Source organism: Ursus maritimus, unplaced genomic scaffold (genome assembly GCF_017311325.1).
Source record: "Ursus maritimus isolate PB19 unplaced genomic scaffold, ASM1731132v1 scaffold_12, whole genome shotgun sequence".
NCBI classification, from domain to species: Eukaryota; Metazoa; Chordata; class Mammalia; order Carnivora; family Ursidae; genus Ursus; species Ursus maritimus.
This window is the reverse complement of record NW_024423564.1, coordinates 3400227-3423477: the sequence shown is the minus strand read 5'-3', so window position 1 is coordinate 3423477 and position 23251 is coordinate 3400227. Positions and strand designations below refer to the sequence as shown.

Below are 23251 nucleotides of genomic sequence, written 5' to 3'. Positions count from 1 at the left end.
ACCCTATCCTATACAAACCCCTCTTATTACTAAAATCCCAGGATGTTTCTGGGATATTCTTAAGAAAGCAAATATGGAAACCTCTAAAGAAATACAGTTACCAGCAAGTAAAACCAAATTAAAAAGACAAAGCATTCTGAAAAAATGCAAGTTCTCCAAAAAACAGTAGTTACCTATAATTTCTTTCTCGCGTTAAATGTTACACGATCTACCGGTAAAAAAGGAACTCCGCAAAACAAGCGAAAAAAACGTAATAAAACAAGGTCTACATAAAACTTCTTGGTTTTTTTAGGAGCACAAACACTATTCACCACTAATACCAAGAATCTCGAATTACAATGACACTACCATAATGTAAACTCCACTGGCTAATATAAACAAAACATCCACAATGAGCAGGGAGCTGAATAACGTTTCACACACACAAAACATTAAATACTACAAAATAATTCTACTATAATCAAAACCCTCTAGCTTTAAGAAGAATCTATCGTTCAACACAAATTACCAGGGGAAAGCGCGAACGCAGTCCCCCACTACCACAAATTACGCAGTCGAGTTTCCCACATTTGGGGAAATCGCAGAGGTCAACACATCCGAAGTGCAATGGACGAGCCTCGCCCTGGGAAAACCACCTGCGTGATCATGGTATCTCCCCTGCCAGGTAAGTATGACAGGCGCCCCTCCGCCCCATACCACCCTCACACGCATTACCCTGTTACACACACGCTCACTTGCCTCCCGGACACCCTGAGCCTCCCTACGCCTTACACACATACGCCACGCGCAGCTTCCAACGACACCACCGCACTCCTTCCCGCCGCACGCGGATCAGATTGTATTTAGGCGGCGGGGGCCGAGGCAGCAGCCCCTGCGCTGCCATATTTACATAGGACACGCCCTACCAGTGACGTCATGGAAGTGGCCCTTCCCTCCGGCCCATGCCCCGCCCTTGCCCTCGTCCTCTCCTCACTTCTCCCGAGACTTTCAGCCCGCCAACCAGCCTGCGGGTGGCCGTGGGGGAAGTGACGTCTGCCTCTCCCTCTTTCCCTCCCAACCCCGCGCCCGCCCCCCCCCGCCCCCCCGCCCCCCGCGGCGGCGGCGGCGGGCGCGGGTTCTGCCCTTTTGGCCTGCGGGGAGCCTGGCTGGCCATCTGCTGACGCCTCTGTACCTTTCTTCAAATAATGCCTTTCAGAGTGGAGAGTAGAACATTTAGGAATACAAAGGAAACGCGTTCCTTTCCAATCCAGTTATCTTTGTGATTGTAGCACTGTCGTCTACCTCTATTAAAATTCATTAAGCATTACAACTGGTGGCGAAATCTATTCCATTCTTGAAACTTCAGTTTCATTCATGGAACATTTCATTCATCTTCAACCCTTAGATGTGGGAAAGTTTTGAGTTTTCTTTTTCTAGTCCCTTTCTGGAACACACGTTATTCTGAAAGCATAAAGAGTTAAGGGTCCCCAGAAAAAGCCTAAACGTAGCTTTCGTGACACAAGAGAAGTCATTTTGCGTGATCTGTGATGCCCTACTTCTCTACTCGCCTAAGCACACTTCTCGAAGAACTTCCTAGGAGGTGTCAATTACAAAGAAATGCAAAACCTTCAGTAGTTAAGAAAAGAGTGCGAAAACAGTCTCTGCCAGGCTAGGAAATAGCCTGACCATATCAGAGACAATAAATCAGTGGTAAAACGCCCAGTACCTTTTCAAAAGTAAGCAAGACCCCGCATTCCTTACCAGAGATAAGGAGCCCACGACCCCACTCAGCAGGCCCATAGCCCCCTTCCCCTTGCCAGTTACCTCTGCTTGGTTAAAATGTTAGTCTCTGCCCTGGGAGGAGCACCCCCTTCATTAACGTAACATTAGAAGCACTTACAGGCTTGTTTTCTAATGGGGGTGCAACCTTACGTCTGCCTTTACAGGCGAAGACCAAACTCCCTTTTCTGAATATTCATCCTAACCCGAAGTAAAACGAACCCACTCACCCCTACTTAAGGAGTCAAGGCTTTGGAATTTATACCCCGTGATCTCCTTTATTTGCAGCAAATAAAGTTTCCTTTGTGTAACAAAGAACACCTGGTGTAGTCTCTACCTGTGACTCACCAAGGAGGGAAATCATGTTAGTTTGGTTACAATTCATGTTTGGACCTCCTGAGCTCATCCACTTTCCTGAACTAAATGTCTGTTTTTACCTCCTTGCTTTTACTTTGGTTTCTGGGAAATGGTCTTGACGTCATCCTCCAACTCTAATTGAAGTTAACCTGTGAATATCAAAGAGGTTAAACGAAAACCTGTGAATGTCAAAGAACGGATCAACGGAAGCTATAGAGAACTATAAAGCCGTAACTGAGATCAATCTCTCAGTTAAACTGTGTTTGATCAAAAGAAGGGGCATCGTTAAAAAGAAAGCCATAGACCAAGAATGGCGTCACTTAGGTTAAGACCCCAAGTCAGTAAATGAGGAGGACTTAATACCTAAACTAACTGAAGTTTCACCACTGTCCCCTCAGGAATGTAACATTAAACCAGTCAACATGCAGTTCCTGGTCAATACTAGGAAATTTCCTGATAGACCCCTTGTTCTCCCCTGCCTAAACAATACATTCCTTGTTAATAAATTCCCTCCTCCTCCTCCTCTCCCCCACCCCTTTCCCTTCTTTAATGCCCTCTCTCCTTGAAAAACTTGTTTCAACTCATGGAGCTCCCTTCTACTTGCTAGATGGAATGCTGCCCTATTCATGAATTTAGTACTAAAGCTAACTGGATCTTCAAATGTACTTGGTTGAATTCAGTTTTTAAACAGGTATTAGGGTAAAGTTTGCCTCATAGGAGTGAGGAAGTTTTTTTTGTCTTCTATTTTCTGAAAGATATTGTAGAGAATTGGTATCATTTCCTTAAATGTTTGGTAGAATTCACCAGTGAAACTAAGTGTGGTTTTGTTTTCAGAAGTTTATTAATTGCTGGTTCAAGTTAGGCCTATATAGATGATCAATTTCTCCTTGTGTGAGTTTTGGTAAATTGTGTCTTTCAAGGATTTGGTTCATTTCACTTAAGTTACAAAATTTGTGAGCAGTTGTTCCTTATAGTCCCTTAGAATTTAACGTCCATGCAACCAGTACTGAGGGTCCTTCTTTCATTTCTGGTATTAGTAATTGGTATCTTCTCTATTTCTTGTTTGGTCTGGCTAGAGGTTCATCAATTTTATTCATCATTCCAAAGAACTAGCTTTTGATTTCATTGATTTTCCTCTATTAATTCCTGTTTTTAATCTTATTGATGTTTGCTCTAATTTTTATTCTTTCTTCTCATCTTACTTTGAATTTAATTTGTTCTTCTTTTTTGAATTTCCAAAAGCGGAAGCTTATTTATTTTAGATCTTTCTTTGCTAACACATGCATGCAATGCTATAAATTTCCCTGTAAGCACTACTCTTGCTACATCCCACGCATTTTTTAAAAAAGATTTTATTTATTTATTTGACAGAGATAGAGACAGCCAGCGAGAGAGGGAACACAAGCAGGGGGAGTGGGAGAGGAAGAAGCAGGCTCATAGTGGAGGAGCCTGATGTGGGGCTCGATCCCGTAACGCCGGGATCACGCCCTGAGCCGAAGGCAGACGCTTAACCCCTGTGCCACCCAGGCGCCCCCATCCCACACATTTTTTAAAAAGATTTTGTTTTTAAACAAAGTGAGAGAGAGAGCGAGAGCGAGCATGCACCAGTGGGGGGCAGGGGCAGAGGGAGAGGGAGCAGGTCCATCCAAGGACCCCAGGATCATGACCTGAGCTGGAGGCAGACACTTAACCAACTGAGCCACCCAGGTGCCCCAATCCCACACATTTTTATAAGTTGTATTTTCATTTTCATTTAGCTCAAAACAACTAATTTCTCTTGAGAATTTTTCTTTGACCCATGTATTATTCAAAGTGTGTTGTATAATGTCCAAATTTGGGGTTTTCCAGCTATCTTTCTGTTATTGATTTTCAGTCTCATTCCATTGTGGCCTGAGAGCGTGCCTTGTATTTCTATTCTTTTAAATTTATTGAGATGTGATTTATGGTCCAGAATGTGGCCTATCTTGGTGAATGTTCCATGTAAGCTTGAAAAGAATGTGTATTCTATTGTTGTTGGGTGAAGTTACATAGAAATGTCCATTCGATCCACTTGATCGAGGGTGCTGTTCAGTTCAGTTACATCCTCACTGAGTTTCTGCCCGCTGGATTTTTCAATTACCGATAGAGGGAGGCTGAAATCTCCAACTCTCATTGTGAATTTGTTTATTTCTCCTTACAGTTCTATCAGTTTTTGCCTCATATTCTGATGTTCTGCTGTTAGGCACTTACTCATCGAGTATTGTTATACCTTCTAGGTAACTGACCCCTTTATATAATGCCACTTTTCATTCCTTAGAATTTTTCTTGCTCTGAAGTATATTCTGACTGAAATTAATATAACCACTCCAGTTTTCTTTTGATTAATATCAGTATGGTCTACCTTTCTCTATCTCTTTACTTTTATCTGTGTCTTTATATTTAAAGTTTCTTTTTCTTTTTCTTATTTGAGAGAGAGAGCGCGAGAGAGAGAGATCAGGAACGGGGGGGGGAGGGGTAGAGGGAGAAACAGACTCCCCGCTGAGCAGGGAGAAAGGCACAGAACTGGACCTGATCCCAGGACCCTGGGATCATGACCTGAGCCAAAGGCAGACACTTAACTGACGACACACCCAGGCGCCCTAAAGTAAGTTTCTGATAGACAACATACAGTTGGGTCTTGTTTACCACTCTGATGGTCTCTGTTTTTTAATTGATGTATTTAGACCGTTCATATTTAAAGTGATTATTGATATAGTTGAATTCATATCTACCATATTTATAACTGGTTTTATTCATCGCCTTTGTTCACTGTTCCTTTTTCCTTCTATTCTTTTTCCACCTTCTCTGGTTTTAAGTGAGCATCTTACATGATTCTGTTTTCTTATCTCTTAGAATATCAATTATGTTTCTTTTAAAATGTTTTAGTGACTGCCCTGTAGTTTGCAAATTTCAAATGTAATTTAGGTAATCTAAGTCAACTTGCAAATAACACTATAATGCTTCACAGGTAGCGCAGGTCCTCATAACAGAGCATTCCCAATTCCCTCTACTGTCCCTTATAATGCTGTCCGTTCATTTAATTTCTCCACAGCTCTAATCATCTAATATATTTTTGCTATATTATCATTTTGAACAAATTGTTATCTGTTAGATCAAATAACAATAAGTAAAATAAAGGATTTTATTTATTTTCATTTATTCTTTCTCACTTTATTTTCATTTATTCTTTCTCATTCTATTCTTTCTAGTGTTCTTCCTTTCTTTATGCAGATATGAGTTTCTAACCTATGTCATTTTCTTCTCTGCAGAACTTCTTTTAACATTTCTTGTAAGGCAGATTTACTGGCAACAATTTCCCCGATTTTTGTTTGTCTGAGTATCTTTATTTCTCCTTCACTTTTGAAGGACACTTCTACAGGATACAGAATTCTAGTTGGTGGGGATTTTCTTACAACACTTTAAATATTTCACTGCACTCTCTTCTTGCTTGTCTGGTTTCTGAAGAGAATTCTGATGTAATACTAATTCTTGTTATTCTGTAGATAAGATGTTTTTTTTTCCTCAGGCTTCTTTCAAGATGTTCTCCTTGCCTTTGATTTTATGCACCTTGAAAATTATATACTGTGATGGTTAATTTCATGTGTCAACCTGGCTGGGCCGTGGTGCCCAGATATTTGGTCCAAGAGTAGTCTGGATGTTTCTGTGAAGGAGTTTTTTGGATGAGAATAACATTTCAATCAGTGGACTTTAAGGAAAGCGGAGTACTCCCCGTACTGCAGCTGGGTCTCATCCAGTCAAAGACTTTAATAGAACGAGCAAGAAGGACCTCTGCCAGCAGACTGCCTTTAGACACCAACTCCAACTCTTGTCTGAGTCTCCAGCCCACCGTGTACCTCACCAGACTGGACTCATCAAGCCTCCACAGTCCCATAAGCCCTTCTGGTGCCAGGAGTTGCTCTAGAGGAGCACAATCTTCAGACTGTCTTTTAATTGGTTCTGTGGTTTCTGGAATTGGCTCTCTGACCTGATTGGATTTATTTATTTATTTTTAAAGATTTTATTTATTTATTTGACAGAGAGAGACAGCCAGGGAGAGAGGGAACACAAGCAGGGGGAGTGGGAGAGGAAGAAGCAGGCTCATAGCGGAGGAGCCTGATGTGGGGCTCGATCCCATAACGCCGGGATCACGCCCTGAGCCGAAGGCAGACGCCCAACCGCTGTGCCACCCAGGCGCCCCTGATCTGATTGGATTTAAAGACACGAATAACTCTATTTCCAGTAGTAACAACAGCACTGATAGCCCACGGCATGACGTGGCCGTAGAGATGTGCAAAATGTCCTTGGATGCTCCTACTCAAGCCCGGAGAAAAGGCAGGGACTTGGGGGACTATGTATATGATACCTTTGAACATTTTTGTCAAACTGACAAGTATAATGAGACTGGCTTACTCCATCATCAGATAAAAATGGTACGTACGAAATAGGGCCCAAGTAGGCCCTGAAGGTACAAGGAAGTTACATGAAGAACTGGCACAAATGCCCACAGTCCCCATTCCTGCCACACTACCCTCTCTCACACCCAGGGCCTCACGGGGAGTTCCCTACAATTTACACGGAAAGAGAGGACTGGAGCCTCGTTTACAGTTGGTTCCGCACGATATGCAGGCACCACCCAAAAGTGGACAGCCATAGCCCAACAGCTGCTTTCTGGGACAGCCCCGAAGGACAGCGGTGAAGGGCAACCCTCCCAGTGGGTGGAACTCTGAGTAGTATACCTGGTGGTTCATTTTACTCAGAAGGGACATGTTTGGAAAATCGGTGACAAGGAAGTATATGGATAGACTTCTCAGAATGAGTGTAAACATGAGGATTTTAATAATCATGTGGATAAGAAGACCTGTTCTGTGGATACCAGTCAACTTCTTTCCCCAGCTACGCACCCTGTCATCACCCAATGGGCTCATGAACAAAGTGGCTGTGGTGACAGGGATGGAGGTCATGCATAGGTTCAGCAACATGGACCTCTACTCACCAAGGCTGACCTGCCTACAGCTGCTGCTGAGTGCCCAGTCTGCCAGGAGCACAGACCAACACTCAGTCACCTATACAACACCATTGCCCAGGGGATCAGCCAGCTACCTGGTGGCCGATCAATTCTATTGGGCCATCTCCACCATGGATGGCACAGTCTTTTGTTCTTACCGGAATAGACTGAACACAGATTTACCTTCCCTGCACACGATGCTTCTGCCAAAACTACTGTCCATGCACTTGCAGAATGCCTTATCCACCCAGATAGCATTCCACACAGCACTGTTTCTGGTTACGAACTGAATTGTGCCTCCCCGACCACCAATTCATATGTGCATGCCCAACTCCCAGTGTGACTGCTTGGAGACAGGGCCTTTAAGTCGTAACTAAGGTTGTATGAGGTCCGGTGGGGCCCTAATCCAATAGGACTGGTGTCCTTATAAGAAGAGGAAGAGACACCAGAGCTAGCTTTCTCTGGGTGTGTGTGTGCACGCGTGCGTGCACCTATGCAGAGAGGAAAGGCCATATGAGGACACAGAGAAAAGGCAGCTCAGGAAGAGTGTCTTCACCCAAAACCTAACACCATGATGTTGGACTTCTAGCTTCCAGAACCGTGAAAAAATAAATTGTTGTTTAAGCCACCTGTCTATGGTGTTTTGTGCTGACAGCCCAAGCCGACTAATACACCTCTGCTCATGGAAGTCACTTCACAGAATATAAAGTGCAGCAGTGAGGCCACGCTTGTGGAATTCACCAGTCCTACTATGATCCTCACCATCCGGAAGCAGCTGGCGTGAGACACCAGTGGAACGGCCTTCTGAAGACTCAGTTACAGTGCCAGCTGGCTTGCAATACCTTGAAGGGCTGAGCGAGATTCTTCAGGAGGCTGTGATGCTCTGAACTGGCATTCAGTACGTGGTGCTGTCTCTCCCATAGCCAGGATTCATGGGTCCAGCCATCAAAGGGTAGAAAGAGGAGTGGTACCATTCACTAGTACCTCTAGTGATCCTAGCAAAACTTTTGCTTCCTGTCCCTGCAGCCTTTTGCTCTATTGTTTGACCTACGCTCTTTTCTGTATGGCCATGCCTTCCAGCTCATGTGTGCTCTTCTAATCACGGAACCAGCAATATCAGCAGCCTTCCTAACACTTCGCCCCATCACCAAGCCAGTGCCATTGGATCTGACAGGTGAAGAATCATAGGACTGTCCCTGTTGTTTGGTGTTATGGACTGGCTTGTGTTGCCCACCCTCACCCTGAATTCATATGTTGAAGCCCTAACCCTCAATGTGACTGTTTTTGGAGGTAGGCCCTTTAAGGAGGTAATTATGGTTAAATGGGGTAATAAGAACAGGGCCCCGGGGCGCCTGGGTAGCACAGCGGTTAAGCGTCTGCCTTCGGCTCAGGGCGTGATCCCGGCGTTGTGGGATCGAGCCCCACATCAGGCTCCTCTGCTATGAGCCTGCTTCTTCCTCTCCCACTCCCCCTGCTTGTGTTCCCTCTCTCGCTGGCTGTCTCTGTCTCTGTCAAATAAATAAATAAAATCTTTAAAAAAAAAAAAAAAAAGAACAGGGCCCGAATCTAATAGAACGGGTGTCCATATAAGAAGAGGAAGAGACACCAGAGATCTCTCTCCATGCACAGAGAAAAGGCCATTCAAGGGCACAGTAAGAGGGCAGCCTTCTCCAAATGCCAGAAAGAAGTCCCATCAGAAGCCAACTCTGGTTTCCTGGCCTCCGAAACCATGAGAAAATAAGTGTCTGTTGTTTAAGCCACCAGCCTGTGGTATCTTGTTACTGCAGCCCAAGCAGACTAATACAAGACTTAGTAATCAGGTTGTGTTCACTTAATCTGGCTACATAATGGGAAGTGAAAGTACATTTTGGAATAAGCACTATCAATTTCATGGTATGAATATCGTGTCTTTTGCATTGACATTGCTTTCCTTAGTTACACGTATATTTAAGCCCAGGCCCAGGCCCACAAAATCAGGCAAAATGGAGGGGAAAAAATGGAAGGTGGAAAAGATCCAAGGTTTCATAATAGCATCCTCATCACCTTCAGATCTTAGAAACTTCGTCAGTGAAGTCCACATGTTAGATACCCTCAGATTCAATCTGAGTACACAATCATTTAAGCAACTAAGCCAGTTTTTCCAACTTTCACCTCACGTGCTTGGAGAAACAACTGTTTCAATTACCTATTCCCATTTTCACGGAGAGAACCTTTCTAAGGGTGATAAAAATGTGATGTACTATGTCTCATCTAAGGGTGATAAAGAGACGTAATATTATGTCTCTTTGTCTTTTTTCTATGTCCAGAATGTCCCCTTCATTCTATAGTCCTGATCTGACCGCAAACTGGAATCCCAGCAACTCTTAGCTGCCTCTGGAAAATCTGACCTAATATGGCCCCAATCTCCAACTTGTGCAGGGCGGGGCAAGAGACTCCAGGTTCCCTCCGCGGTGCAGGCATGCAGATCAGGATCAACTACCACTGGCACAAAACCCGGTCACTCCTCTCATTTGAAGTCGCCCACCACTGATGCTGGAGCAAGAAACCCTGCCAACCCTTGCTTCCAAGTATAGGTCAGCCTCAATAAGGGGGCGACACGGGCTGGGGCAAGGGGCTGAGGAGAGATGGGAGAGATGAGAGGCCCAGCAGCAGAATGGGACGAGGAGTAGAGAGAAGAGGCAGGAGGAGCAGACAGAGGAGGAGGAGGACTTACATTGGGGGGGGGGGTCGGGGGTCGTTCTGTTCACAACAGCACCTCCCTCCCATCCCCACCTCTCACCTTGGGCTCTCAAACCCCACAAGGACAGTCTCTCCATCCACTGCATTTCCAACCTCATTTATTTCTCTCCCCGCTCCATGTCAGAGCCTGGTTCTCTGGGTTGCCTGGCCCTTCTGTGATCTCTCGACATCCTTTCAACAGATTTCTTTTCTTTTGAAACAGCCAGAGTCCATTTCTGTTCCTTGCAGTCATAAACCTTGACTCACTTAAAGTTCTCCTGGAAGAATACTTCGGGATGTTAGTTCCCGCTCAATTTTTTCGTTTTCCAGAAGGAAGCTTCATCCCCTCCTCAAACTTTGAGAACATCTTCCTCTTCATAACAAAGTAGCCCTTTGCCTCCTTCCTCCATTCAAGTCTCATCCAGTCTCTAGGAAGAAAATACCTCTTCCAGAGCACTGGGCTTCTTTCCGACTCTGTTTTTCAGCCAGCGGCTTTTTTCTTTCAATGTCGATTTTTTCTGTTGCGTGTATTAAGGGAAGGAGTGGCTTTGGGATAAAATAAAGAGGTAAAGGGGAAATGAAATACACAGATTGTTATTTTGAGATGTAATGTGGATTTATATCTATTAGGTGTGTAAATATTTACTGTGGTGGTATTTTGTGTACATAAGTTCCGTACACACTGTAAGACACCTTGGGTACACATACCCTGTGGCCCAGTACTGGGTGCCCTTGGGTGCACTGATGATATGTTCATTTTTTTAAAAACATGCAGTGTCCAGGTCATGATATATTGAGAAACTGGAATGGAACTGACTTGGCCAAATTCTAGAAAACAGCCTGTGACTAAGAGTCAGAGCCCTGCCTTGTGGCCTCAATGGTATTGTGGTTGATTTTGAGTCAACACAAGTGAGTTTGGTTTGGTTTGTCTGAGTGTTTGATGTAAACCTTAAACATGGCTGGTTGCTTTGTATTGTAGATCTAACAAAGACAGAAATACGAGAAAAGGTTACGACAACAGCAACCACAAAACCCAGAAGTGTATGAAAAAGAAGAGGAAAATTCCCCTGCCTCCCAATCCTACCCCACTGCTGACACACCTTTACTTATTACATGTAGGAGTCAGTGGTGACTTTGGAGTGTGATGGGTGCTATGCGACCAAGGGACCCAGGCAGTCCCGAGTCTCGTCCTGACAATCATCTGCCTTCTCTGAGCAACGCGGAAAATGTGAAGGCAAGGAAAAGGAAAATACCTGTACTATTTGCAGAAATTTCACCTCTGGACGGGAAACTCTGGATAAAACTGGGGCAGAATATGTGGGTCATGAGCTCTTCCCTAACCCTAGACCCAGAGTGGATTTACTTTATTTTCTGAGGGGAAAGCGACATGATAGAAGTCAATCAAAGGAGGCGGGCAGAGAAAAGCAAGATGGACGACCACCCACGCAGGTCAACTGTACTCCAGGCTTGACGCGTCCGTAGCAAAAATACTTGGGATTATCGGTGGCATTTGGACGCTAACGCAGTACTCACACACCTCTGGCGAGGGATGGGGCGCCCTTCCCGCAGGGGTTCCATGGTGTAATGGTGAGCACTCTGGACTCTGAATCCAGCGATCCGAGTTCAAATCTCGGTGGGACCTTTCCCTTTAACTGGCATAGGGTGGTTTTTTTACTCTTCAAGTGGCACCTGCCTTCCCGCTCCCGCCCCCGCCCCGTTTGGGCGCCTCGCAGCCGCGTGCCCCGCCGCCTCCTCCTCAGGAATCGGGGACCCAGAAGCCCGCGTCTCAGAGTGGCGCCCCCCCACACTCCCCACGGACACATAGGGGGCACCGGGCCAGTGCCGCCCCTCGTCGGGGTGCTCCTCCGGCCTCGGGATAAAAGGCGGCGGCGGCCACTCAATCCTGCACCGCGAGGGGGGTCCCGCCGCGCGTCCTGAAATTGCACCCACTGTCTGGGAAGCAGGTTGTGCTGCGGCCGCTCAGTCACTGGAGGTGGTTTCGGTTCTGAGGTCGATGGTTCAGAGACCTAAATTGGAAGTGAACTGGCCTAGTTTTGAAGCAAGGACTTGAATGCTTATTCCCCTTTTGCTGATCAGACGAGCAAATAAACTCCGAGATGCTCCCAGCCCGGGAGATTCCAGTTGGTCAGAAAGCGTTACTTCACTCTCCCTGGGAGGGTCCACAGCCACTGGAAAGTATCGGTGGTTAACTTAAATAAAATCAGTTTTCATCACATCCAGTCTCTAGGCGGTGTTGCGCCCCAAATACAAGACCTACCAGTCAATGATTATACGCAAAGTGCCGTGTCCCAAGCATAGTCTACAAATTTAAATGCGCTTACTGACTCCTTTCAACAGGCCCGTCTCCAATCACTGTCCTCATTTTCCATCTGAGAACACTGACCTACGGAAAGGTTAACTAACCTGTCCAGTCACTCAGCCAGTGAGCGCGATTTGAAAGCAGAAATTTGAACCGAAGACAGCCCGGCTCCAGAAGATAGGCTCAGAACCACTATGTTTATACTCCTAATTTAAAAAAATGGTAAAAATGCTCGACGAGAAATTTAAGTCTGTGTATTTCTTTTGAAACAAACAAACAAACACACGTAGGAGGATTCATGCAACAGGCATAAAACTATCTTAAATACCATATGACCCCCCTGCCTCCCAACAGCTGCTCCTGCAAACGCTCCAACTTAAACACACTTTCTTCCAGAACCAGGTTTTTCCTCCCCTCTCTGTTTTCCTCTCACCTACTCCACACATCTATTCTGTTCTTTCATTTAGAGGACATTCAATTTTTTAAAATTAAAAAATATGAAAGATAGGGGCATCTTGCTGGCTTAGTAGACAGAGCATGTGACTCTTGGTCTCCGGGTTGTGAGTTCAAGTCCTACCTTAGGCATGGAGCATTTATAAAACAAATATATGAAGAATACATAAAGGGGGCACCTCGGTGGCTCGGTCGTTAAGTGTCTGCCTTTGGCTAAGTGCCTGATCCCAGGGCTGGCTGTCTCTCTCTCTCTGTCAAATAAATAAATAAAATCTTAAAAAAAAAAAAAAGAAAAGAAAAGAAAGAAAAGAAAAGAAAAATACATAAAGAAGAAGATTCCCATCACCTGGAATTAACTACTCTAACATCTTTACATGTTTTTCTTCAAATATATATTTTTTTAAGATTTTATTTATTTGACAGAGAGACAGCCAGGGAGAGACGGAACACAAGCTCGGGGAGTGGGAGAGGAAGAAGCAGGCTCCCAGCAGAGCAGGGAGCCCCATGCGGGGCTCGATCCCACGGGACCTGGGATCACGGCTGGGATCACGGCCTGAGCCTAAGGCAGACGCTTAACGAATGACTGAGCCACCCAAGCGCCCCTCTTCAAATCTATTTTTAAGTTATTCTAACGTTTTGCAAAAGTTATACATGTGTATTATACAAATGGTAAAATTCAAATGATGCAGAAAATATGTATAGTAAAATTCGGAAAGATCTTAAGATCAAAAATAACTTTGTATACATTAAGTAATTATTAATCAGAGTTATATTTGGTATTTTACAATGAGAAGGATCTATTTATAAATATGCTTTTATAAAATTGAGCTCTTATAGAGTCTATTTTTATTTGAAAGTATTCAATTTGATAGGGCATGAATTTAAGTGAAGAAAAAGATACAAAACAAGTACGAAGGAATTGTTGAATGTCCAATCAAATTGTTCACCATATGAGAGATACTTTTCTAAAAGAACCCTCCAAGGTTAAAAATAAGAATAATAATTAAAGTAAGACACTAAAATTGGAATGATTTCTTATTTTTAAAATCAAAATTTTTTAAAAAAGCTTTTATTTATTTATTTGACAGACAGACAGTGAGAGAGGGAACACAAGCACAGGGAGTGGGAGAGGGAGAAGCGGGCTCCCTGCTCCGCGGGGAGCCCAATTCTACGTCTCCCACTCTCCCTGCTTGTGTTCCCTCTCTTGCTCCGCCCCTGTCCCAGGCAATTGATGATTTAGTTTTGTCACTATGAATCTGTTTTGCCTGTCCTAGAAATTCACATAAATGGACCACGTAGTATGTACTCTTCATCACTGAGCATGGTGTTCTTGAGATTCATCCTTATCGTTGCCACATAGCAGGAATCTGTTCCATTTCACTGAAGAGTAGTACTCCTTTGAATGAATATACCACAATTATATCCATTCACCTTTTGATGGACACTTGATTACGTTTCCAGGGGCGCCTGCGTGGCTCAGTCAGTTAAGGGTCTGACTCTTGATTTCAGCTCAGGTCATGCTATCAGGGTTGTGAGATCAGGCTCCATGCTGGGTGTGGAGTCTGCTTGGGATTCTCTCTCTCCCTCTCCCTCTGCCCCTCCCACCGCATCTCTCCCTCTCTTCAAAAAAAAAAAAAAAAAAAAAAGATTGTGTTTCCAGTTTGGGGACTGTTATAAACAAGTCCCTTTTGTAGGCACATGTTTTATAAATTTAAGTTTTAATTTTTTAATACTAATTTATTTTGTGAGTGGATGTTACACTCACAAATGCAAAATTCATTCAAATGTTACAGAAGTCCGAAGCAGAAGTCTACACATTTTTCTTTATACTTCATAATTAAGGGGACATAAACTTATTTGGGGGTAGTTTTCTATTAGGACATATTTAATATAAACCACACTCTATGCTAAATGTATTACTAGGTTATCTCAATCTATGCAACAATTCCTTATGAGGTACTTAATGTTATTACTTTCATATGACATTTGCAAAATTGGTCTAGCAACAGAAGGAGGTGGCCCAAAGTCAAACAAAAGGCAAATGGTGGAGCCAGGACTGGAAGGGAGGCCTCCCAGAGGTTTTGCTCCTACCCACAGATCGAACCTAATATGTCTGTAATAACCTGGGTGTTTGATAGACTTGGAAACCAATATGCAAGCACTGTATTGGTCTTCTCTGGTCAGAAAACACTCTCATCAGGGAGCATAGCAGTGCTGACAAATGAGACTGGGGAAATCAACTAAACAGCCTAGAAACACAAGTTTTCTCATCAGTACGGCACTGGAAGTTGATATCAGTTTTGGTTCACTTTTTTTTTAAAGATTTATTTATTTTAGAGCGAGAGAGTGAGCACGGGGGAGGGGGGGAGGGACAGAGAGAGAGAATCTCTAAGCAGACTCCCCGCTAAGCATGTGGTTCGATCCCAGGACCCTGAGATCATGACCTGAGCCGAAATCAAGAGTCCGACCCTCAACCGACTGAGCCACCCAAGAGCCCCTTTGTTCTGCCATTTTATATTTGTTTATCCTGCTGCTGGGGAGAAGTTCACGCCTCTTCTTCATCAAGCTAGATCAGTTATAGGGTAGGACTTCTATTTTCAATGGCCTGAATACTCGATAGGCATTCTGTGCTTTTTAGTTGGTTTTCTTTGGACTTACCCTTGTGTACCACCCCTTCCCCGACTCCACCCTCCACCCCTAGTCTCCCGCGTGATCTCAGTAGCTTCTGGGCTGAACAGATCTGAAAGCTGTTCCCAAGGTAGCCAACCCCTAGGGACGTGTGACAGTTCTTCCCGCTGTGGCCCTGCCTTTATTTGGCCAAGTAGTTTCTGTTTGCCAGGACATTACCGATCAGAAGCGAGCAAGGTAAGAAAACACATACCGGGAAAGAGATCGGCAAACCAACTGCCCACAACTGCCAACACTGCACCTGGTTGTTTTCTTAATAAGCTGTAGCTCAATGTAACGGCATTTTCAGATAAGGAAAATCTAAAATTACTTCTGACAGTTAAAAAAAAGTTAACTACAATTCCTACTGCCATTTAAGAAGGAATATTAAGGAAGCTTCCTAATTTGCCAGGCTACTGAAGCGTGGCAAGTGCAAACTGGAAGTTGAGAGAGCGCTAGCTACTCTTTTTCTGTATATGAAGGTATTAAGAGAGCCCGAGAGAAGAGGTGGGAGGAAGAGGGAACCGAAGCCAAAAATACGAAGAAGCTAATTTGGGGCAGGAAGGATGGGTGAGTGGTAACCTGGGAATTAGCTAGTAATGGTTGTAAGGTGTAAAAGCAAGACATGAAACAAGGCAGCAAACGCTTAAAACTTGAAGTCTGAAGAGCAATTAGATATTTAAAAGACAGGAGATAGCCTAGTCGCACCTCTCACTAGATCAGCAGATGAGAAACTGCCAAAACTCTCGCTATTGCATGTTCCTGGGAGGATCACAGGGCATTCAGCCAAGATTCAGGTGTAACTGTGCTTCCGACTTGCGTGGACTGTATGTACACGATCCGTGTATCAAAGCGGCTTCCTGGAATAAAATAGCCGTATTAGATCTTCAACTAAACAAAACTTGCACGTCCCAAGCATCTTCTTCCACTTCGCACTTGGAAGTAAGCTCACTCCCGCTCCGCGAACACAAGTTAGTAAAATGCAGCTTACAACGTGGGATTTCCACAAACACAACAAAAGCCACCCCATACCCACACAGCTAAAACCAAAAGCGCCCTCAGTCATACTTCTCACAACTCGAAAACCTCGTTGAAAAACGAACAAAGAGCACTTCATTTCGCACACTATTATAAAGTAGAGATCCTTATTTTTCCTACCAAAGCAAACCAGGGGAAAGCGCGAACGCAGTCCCCCACTACCACAAATTACGCAGTCGAGTTTCCCACATTTGGGGAAATCGCAGGGGTCAACACATCCGAAGTGCAATGGACGAGCCTCGCCCTGGGAAAACCACCTGCGTGATCACGGTATCTCCCCTGCCAGGTAAGTATGACTGACCCTACCTCCGCCCCACACCACCCTCACACGCATTACACTGTTACACACACGCTCACTTGCCTCCCGGACACCCTGAGCCTCCCTACGCCTTACACACATACGCCACGCGCAGCTTCCAACGACACCACCGCACTCCTTCCCGCTGCACGCGGATCAGATTGTATTTAGGCGGCGGGGGCCGAGGCAGCAGCCCCTGCGCTGCCATATTTACATAGGACACGCCCTACCAGTGACGTCACGGGAGTGGCCCTTCCCTCCGGCCCATGCCCCGCCCCTGCCCTCGTCCTCTCCTCCCTCCTCCCGAGAAGTTCAGCCCGCCAACCAGCCTGCGGGTGGCCGTGGGGGAAGGGACGTCTGCCTCTCCCTCTTTCCCTCCCAACCCCGCGACCACCCCCCCCGCCCCCCGCGGCGGCGGCGGGCGCGGGTTCTGCCCTTTTGGCCAGCGGGGAGCCTGGCTGGCCATCTGCTGACGCCTCTGTACCTTTCTTCAAATAATGCCTTTCAGAGTGGAGAGGTGGAGAGTAGAACATTTAGGAATACAAAGGAAACGCGTTCCTTTCCAATCCAGTCACTTATCTTTACGATATAGGATTTCAATTAAAATTTGAAGTTATCCAGAGGTGCCTGGTGGCGTGGTTGGTTAAGCACTGGACACTTTGTTTCACCTCAGGTCTCGATCTGTGCGTGGTGGGCTCCAGCCCGGAGTGGACTCCCGGCTAAGGGCAGAGCGCCTTGGACTATCTCTGGGTCTCCCTCTGTGCTCCACCACCCCTACCCACCCCCCGCATGTGCACTCTCGAAAAGAGATAAATCTTTTTTAAAAATTAAATTTCGAAGCTATCCAATATCCGAAAGAAACTGAATTTATGGAACTAGAGACAACAGGTGACTGCAAACCAACCCTTCTTACTGTTTTTACCACTGTTGGTGTTCCAGCCTGGGAAACTCAAATGAAAGGCTATTTATTTGAACATTAAAAGTAGATTCTATTCTATTGCTCCTATCACGAAACATTTATTGTAGGGTTCCCCTCTGGAGACGTTAAAGCAAGGGTCTGTGGCCAGTCAGGCCAGTAGAGGACATGGCAACAGGGATTAGGTGACAATGTAGCGACTGAATGTGAATGCTTGATCCAGGCCCTATTATCTGAATGCTGGCAGCCAGACTCATTGTCCAGGTGGGAGTGAAGAAGTACTTTCTGGGGAATCTGACCAGCCTTGTAACAGAGAGAACCAGCATATCCTGCTTTATATTGCTTCTATCTCCCCCGCTGCTATGACCTAGAGTGTAGAAATATGTGCTTGCTTAGCTCTGCGGGTAGGCATCTGACAGCTAAGTTTTGCAAAAATTGCTTTTTACCTGAAATCTATCTCACCAGAAGAGATAAGGAAGTAGGCACAGAAATGACCATGCTGTCTTTAAGATTTACAGGATTGACATGACCAGATTCCTGTACACAAAGATCAACTGACCAAGGACAAAAAACTTACATGACCTTCCTCAGATGTCTACAGACAGACATCAGCCAGCTTTTGACCCCCTCCTGCTTCCCTCTTTGGTAACACAAAAGAAACTTCAATTTCCTGCCAAGAGGAAATGGTTCTTTGGGCTAACAGTCCACCATCTCCTTGGTTTGCTGGCTTTCTGAATAAAATCCCCGCTCCGCCCCCAACATCTTGCCTCTTGACTTACTGGCCTGGCATGGGGGGAGCAGAACGAGCTTGGACTCGCTGACAGCCTGCGTGGAAAGACCTGGCATCGGCCTGTAAGGGAATGCGCAGACACCTGGTAAAAATGCAAGGCAGAGTTTTTGCTTTAGATACTGCAGTAGAGGAAAGAGACTTCAATATAAAACTGAGGGCAACTTCCAAATACAGCAAAGACAACTGTGGATTTCTAGCCAAAGGTAAGAGAAAGGGCGTCAGTGATTGGAAAATTACTAACAGAAACTTGTTTAGATATTAAGGGTGGGGGGATTCTTGCTGGAACTGGACTTGGAAGGCCGAGAACTAGGACTACTCGAGGGCTCAGAGGAGCTTGACTAAAGTTTAGTCAAGGAGGGAGCCCTTGCCAGCCCTACAGTGACACTCCCGGAAATAAGCAAAGACCCAAAACAAAAAGAAATGTATTTTTTCAGAGCTTGCAGCTTGCGTTTTTGCAGAGACTGAAAGGAAGGCAGAGGAGTGGGAGAGCTTTATAGTACAAAAATGGGAAGGCTTCAGATGTACCACGATAGGAGGTTGTTGGCATGGGTAAGGCATAGGCAGATGTTAACTTTAAAAATAAGTTATTTTCGCAGCAAAAACATGGGCTTATTTGGGAATAGCAGAGAATTGCAATCCAGGACATGCATGCTATGGCAAAACCATAGGCAAGCTGAATAAACAAAGGTGGGGAATGTCATTTTATGGAGGAGAAGGAGGAAGTTGGGAGGGGTGGTTTTGAACAAAAATCCACTGAAGAAAAAGCAAGAGTTCAGGGTGATGAAGGTTTCTCATGGGCTGAGTTGCTGGGGGGTAATCGATTTCTTGTAGGGGATACAATCTACATTCTTTTTCCTTTGGGGGCTCATGGATGATTCTTTCCTGTTGAGAATTCTTCTGTTGGGGTCTACCATTGACAAGTCTTCCTGTAATTGATGTTGAGTGGTATGGCTCCCCCTTCTGGCCTCCCAACTATTTTAGTGAGGTTTCCTTTATTAATTTTCACACAAACTAGAATTTAGGCATCCTGTGAGAGTGGTTGGGGTGCATTGCACATCTGGCTTTCTCTAGTTGGTCTTAAATTGGAAGCAGAAACAAAAATTACGGAAATTGTCAATTACCAACCCCTGGCACTGTGTGGATGGGTATATTAGCATGCTCAGGCCCCTGTAAGAAAATACCACAGCCTGGGTGGCTTAAACAACGGCAAGTTATTTCTCACAGTTCTGGAGGTTGGGAAGTCCAAGATCCGGGTGCCACCAGTGGAGGTTTTGAATGTAGCCAAATACTCTACCCCAAAACGTGTCACTTTGGCGTAAGGGTTATTTTGAGCTAAAGGTATATTTCAAAAACAGCACATGCAAGAAGGGTGCGCTGACCTCCCTTTTTCTGAAAAGCAGGAGATAAAACTCCCATGTGAAAGATGCCATCCCTTTACAGGAGGAAAGAAACGTTCTCGTTACCAGAGATAGGAAGTTGAGGCTGAGAGAAATCTATACAAACAGAACTTGTTAAAATAACCCTTATCTGTCTCTTGCCTCCTCATGTATCTTGGTTACTTTTTCACAATTTCTACTCTTTGCTCAACCTAGTACACAAGCACTTAGGCCTAAGCACTTTTTGGGCCTTTATTTTTCCTAGAAAGCTTCCATGTACATGTAAAATACTTCTATGATTTTCTCCTGTTAGTCTGTTTTACATCAACTTAATTCTCAGGCCCAGCCAGAGACCTTAAGAGGGGACAGGAAGAGTTGAGCCTCCCCTGCAGGTTCATTCTGAGGCCTCTTGTCAGGGCTTACACGCAGCCGCCATATTGCTTTGTGCTCACAGGGCCTCTTTTTAGATGAGGGGGAGAAGGAGGGTGTTGAGGAAAAAATATCTTGGGTTTTTACTTCCCCAGAAGTGTTAATCCAGGTTTAGCAGGTGGTGCTGGCTGCAGCCCAGACACCTCTTTCCTCAGCTAAAAGATCATCAAGAGCTATTTCATTATCAAGAACAACTTTGGCCAAAGATTCTAAGGATCTTTGCCCAGCAGTTATCACTTTCAGAATTAAGAAGTTCCTGATCAAAGCCTTATTTACTTTCATCCCTCACCAGGGAAGTAGGGATCAGCCAATAGAAGTGAATCCTGAATCGAGAAAGCCTCCTGGTAGGTTCTCTCTAACTCACAATGTAAATTGGGATTCGACCAATGAGATGCCTTATTTTGCTTGTGAAAAGCTAGGGGCAGAATTAGATTTTTTTTCCCTAGCCTGAAATAAAAGGTTGCTCTAAATTCCAGAGGTTACCTCCACTTAGCAGTGGCCTGGGAGATAAAGATGAAGGTGTAATCTTTCCAGGCCAATGCTAAAGCAAAGGAAAGGAGAAGAAGGAGAAAGCGCTTCATGTTTAGTTAAAGTATGGAGTCTTGATCCATTGTCTTGGGCAGAAGCAGTCTACCTGGATGTCAGCTATCGCTTCATCAATTTGATCGGGAGGTTCCGCATCTGCCCAGGCTCCGGTGTCAGGTGGAACTTTTTAGTTGTGTGATGTGTACCCGAGGTCAATGCTTCCTAGTTTTGCAGCAGTGTTTGTGGTCAGAAACACAGAGTAAGATTCCTCCGAATGAGGCGCAAGGCTGTCTTCCCTGATGACACTTCCAGAATACCCAGTCATCAGGCCATACAGACGTGACTAACAGAATCCTTTGAATTGGGATCTGGGAAGGCTCTTTAACCTACTGATGAAGGCCTGAGCATAAGACACTACATACTTACAGTAGCTGGGGACACTGACAAGGGATAGAATTCCAAAAAGTCTGCAAGGTTTTTGTTAGGTTTGTATTTGTCCAGTGATGTGGAGACTGTGAAGGTATAATGCAAGTGGGAAACACACTTTCTAACAGATTTTCCCTGGGGACATCAGCCTTGCAGTAAGGATAAACCTCAGCCCATCGGAAAACATACAGTAACAAGAACAATTGATAATCTATACTAGGTGGCACTTGAATGAAGCCCAGCTCAGGTGTTCAAAGGGTCCAGAGGGAGGTTTGAGCTCCTAGAGTAAAGTAGTTTTTCCAAGATTATACACCGGACAGGTTATCTTGCTGGTAGACTGTTTTTGTAATTTTATACAAGTCTTCCCACCAATGTCTATTTATAATTTGAGTCAACGTAAATGTCATTACGGTAGGTGAAAGAATGCGAAAACCAAAAAGTGGGGTTTGTTAGGAGTCAGGAAGAACCAAGTGACCATCTTCATTTAATTTACAGCCATCGCTTACCCACCTTAATTTTTCTGATTCAGGAGCAGACTGCTTGCTATGTAGGACATTAAGACGGCAAAAATCTGGCAACAAGGGCCATTTTTTGCAGAAGCAAAATGGACTTTATCCAAATATATCATAACCTTTATAGGATCTCTTGCGTTACTTTGTATGAAAGTCAGCTTGATCACATAGTGAAATTTCTCTCCAAAAACTCTTTTCTACAAACCTTCTACAACTTTCTTTTACATTCAGGTTTTGGGGACTCCTGGCTGGTCAGTCAGTGGACCAAGCAACCTTGATCTTGGGTTCTACCCATGTTGGGTAGAATTTACTTTAAAAAAATTCAGATTTTGTCCTACGTTTCTCTTCTTTAAATTACCAGTCTCACTTTAGTCACTAAGACAAAATTACTTTCTTTTCCCTCAACAAAAATGTATTCCCATTCTTCATATTTTTTCTTACCAAAAACACGTATCTTACCTTCCTCATATATGGAAACATTTCCCTTATTATTTCTAATAGTCCGAATTACTTTTATTAGAATTTTTAACTCTCAGAAACCTTAATTTCTAGTCATAATTAAGTAGTAAGCAATTGTGAACTGTCTGTTACAGCAGTGAGGTGGGAAATTGAAGCGACTCCAGTTTAGAAAGTTTCCCTCTCTGCTGTTTTTCTGCTAGGCCCCATTTACTCATGTTCCATATTTTGCCTCTGAATCAGCCAAAGAAGCTATGTTCCCACTTCAAGGGGGAATCAAGAAAATTAACCATTCTCTGGGTTTTGTCCTAGACCTGGAACACCTGTAAACACCTAAGAAGAGCCAGATCCCAAACATGTTCCAGGATATTAGCTTCAAACAAACCCCCTGACACTGGCATCAATATCCCTACCTTCCTTAAGTTATGCAGTAACACCTGCAGTTCCCCTGACACTCTGGTGACACTTGGACTGGATCTCCCAGGGATTCCTGAAGAAACACAACCCTAGACCCTTTCCAAGGTAAACGCCTTGCCTCAAGCAACAAGGAGACTTACTCTCCTTTCTTTCCCAGTCTTTTAGCCATTGGGTCTGCTATTCTCCACCTGTCACTCACGCTATTCAGTACACTTTGTTTTCACTTTCTCTGGCTTGTGTTTCATTTCTGTCCTGCATGAAGCCAAGGAACCTCGTGGTTGTCCTGTGGGACCTCCCTGGGTCCTCGGACCCAGCCTCCGCATCACGAGTTTCTAGATTTGCAAATTTATATTTTATAATTTCTAGAAGCACTTGCCTTTTTAAATTTTCTAATGTGGCACTAACACATTTAAGTAGCTTTTAGTTTCTTGTAATAAGAAGCCAAAAGTAGATAAACCTATTATTTAGTATAAGTTCTAATATTTTGTCTTATTTGGAAATGATCTAGATATTTAATGAATTTAACCCACTATTTAACCTCACTTAGCAAAAGCAAGGTTTTAGGTTACCAAAAAGATTGGGGAAAACTACTGAAGCAGACACAACATGAATTTATTTGGCTAGTAAACTCCAGTAGAATAAAAGTTTCATATTTAATGCTGATAACTCTAAAGATGTGTCTGTTTTAATTAAACCATCAACCTTAAACTAGTTATAATTTAATATTTTCCCAGATCATATAAACCTTTAAAAATACTTAGGTTAGTTTTTT

General features: G+C 44.3%; 3 non-coding genes across 3 annotated transcripts; 1 reads left to right on the top strand and 2 right to left on the bottom strand.

Moving 5' to 3' along the window:
* Positions 1 to 508: 508 nt before the first annotated feature.
* LOC121102139 lies at positions 509 to 672 on the bottom strand. The gene has a single exon (XR_005834231.1). It is a non-coding gene; the product is annotated as a U1 spliceosomal RNA (small nuclear RNA).
* A 10754-nt stretch (positions 673 to 11426) lies between these two features.
* Positions 11427 to 11498, top strand: TRNAQ-CUG. Its single transcript has one exon. It is a non-coding gene; the product is annotated as a tRNA-Gln (tRNA).
* A 4966-nt stretch (positions 11499 to 16464) lies between these two features.
* On the bottom strand, positions 16465 to 16628 carry LOC121102122. Its single transcript, XR_005834214.1, has one exon. It is a non-coding gene; the product is annotated as a U1 spliceosomal RNA (small nuclear RNA).
* Positions 16629 to 23251: the final 6623 nt, after the last annotated feature.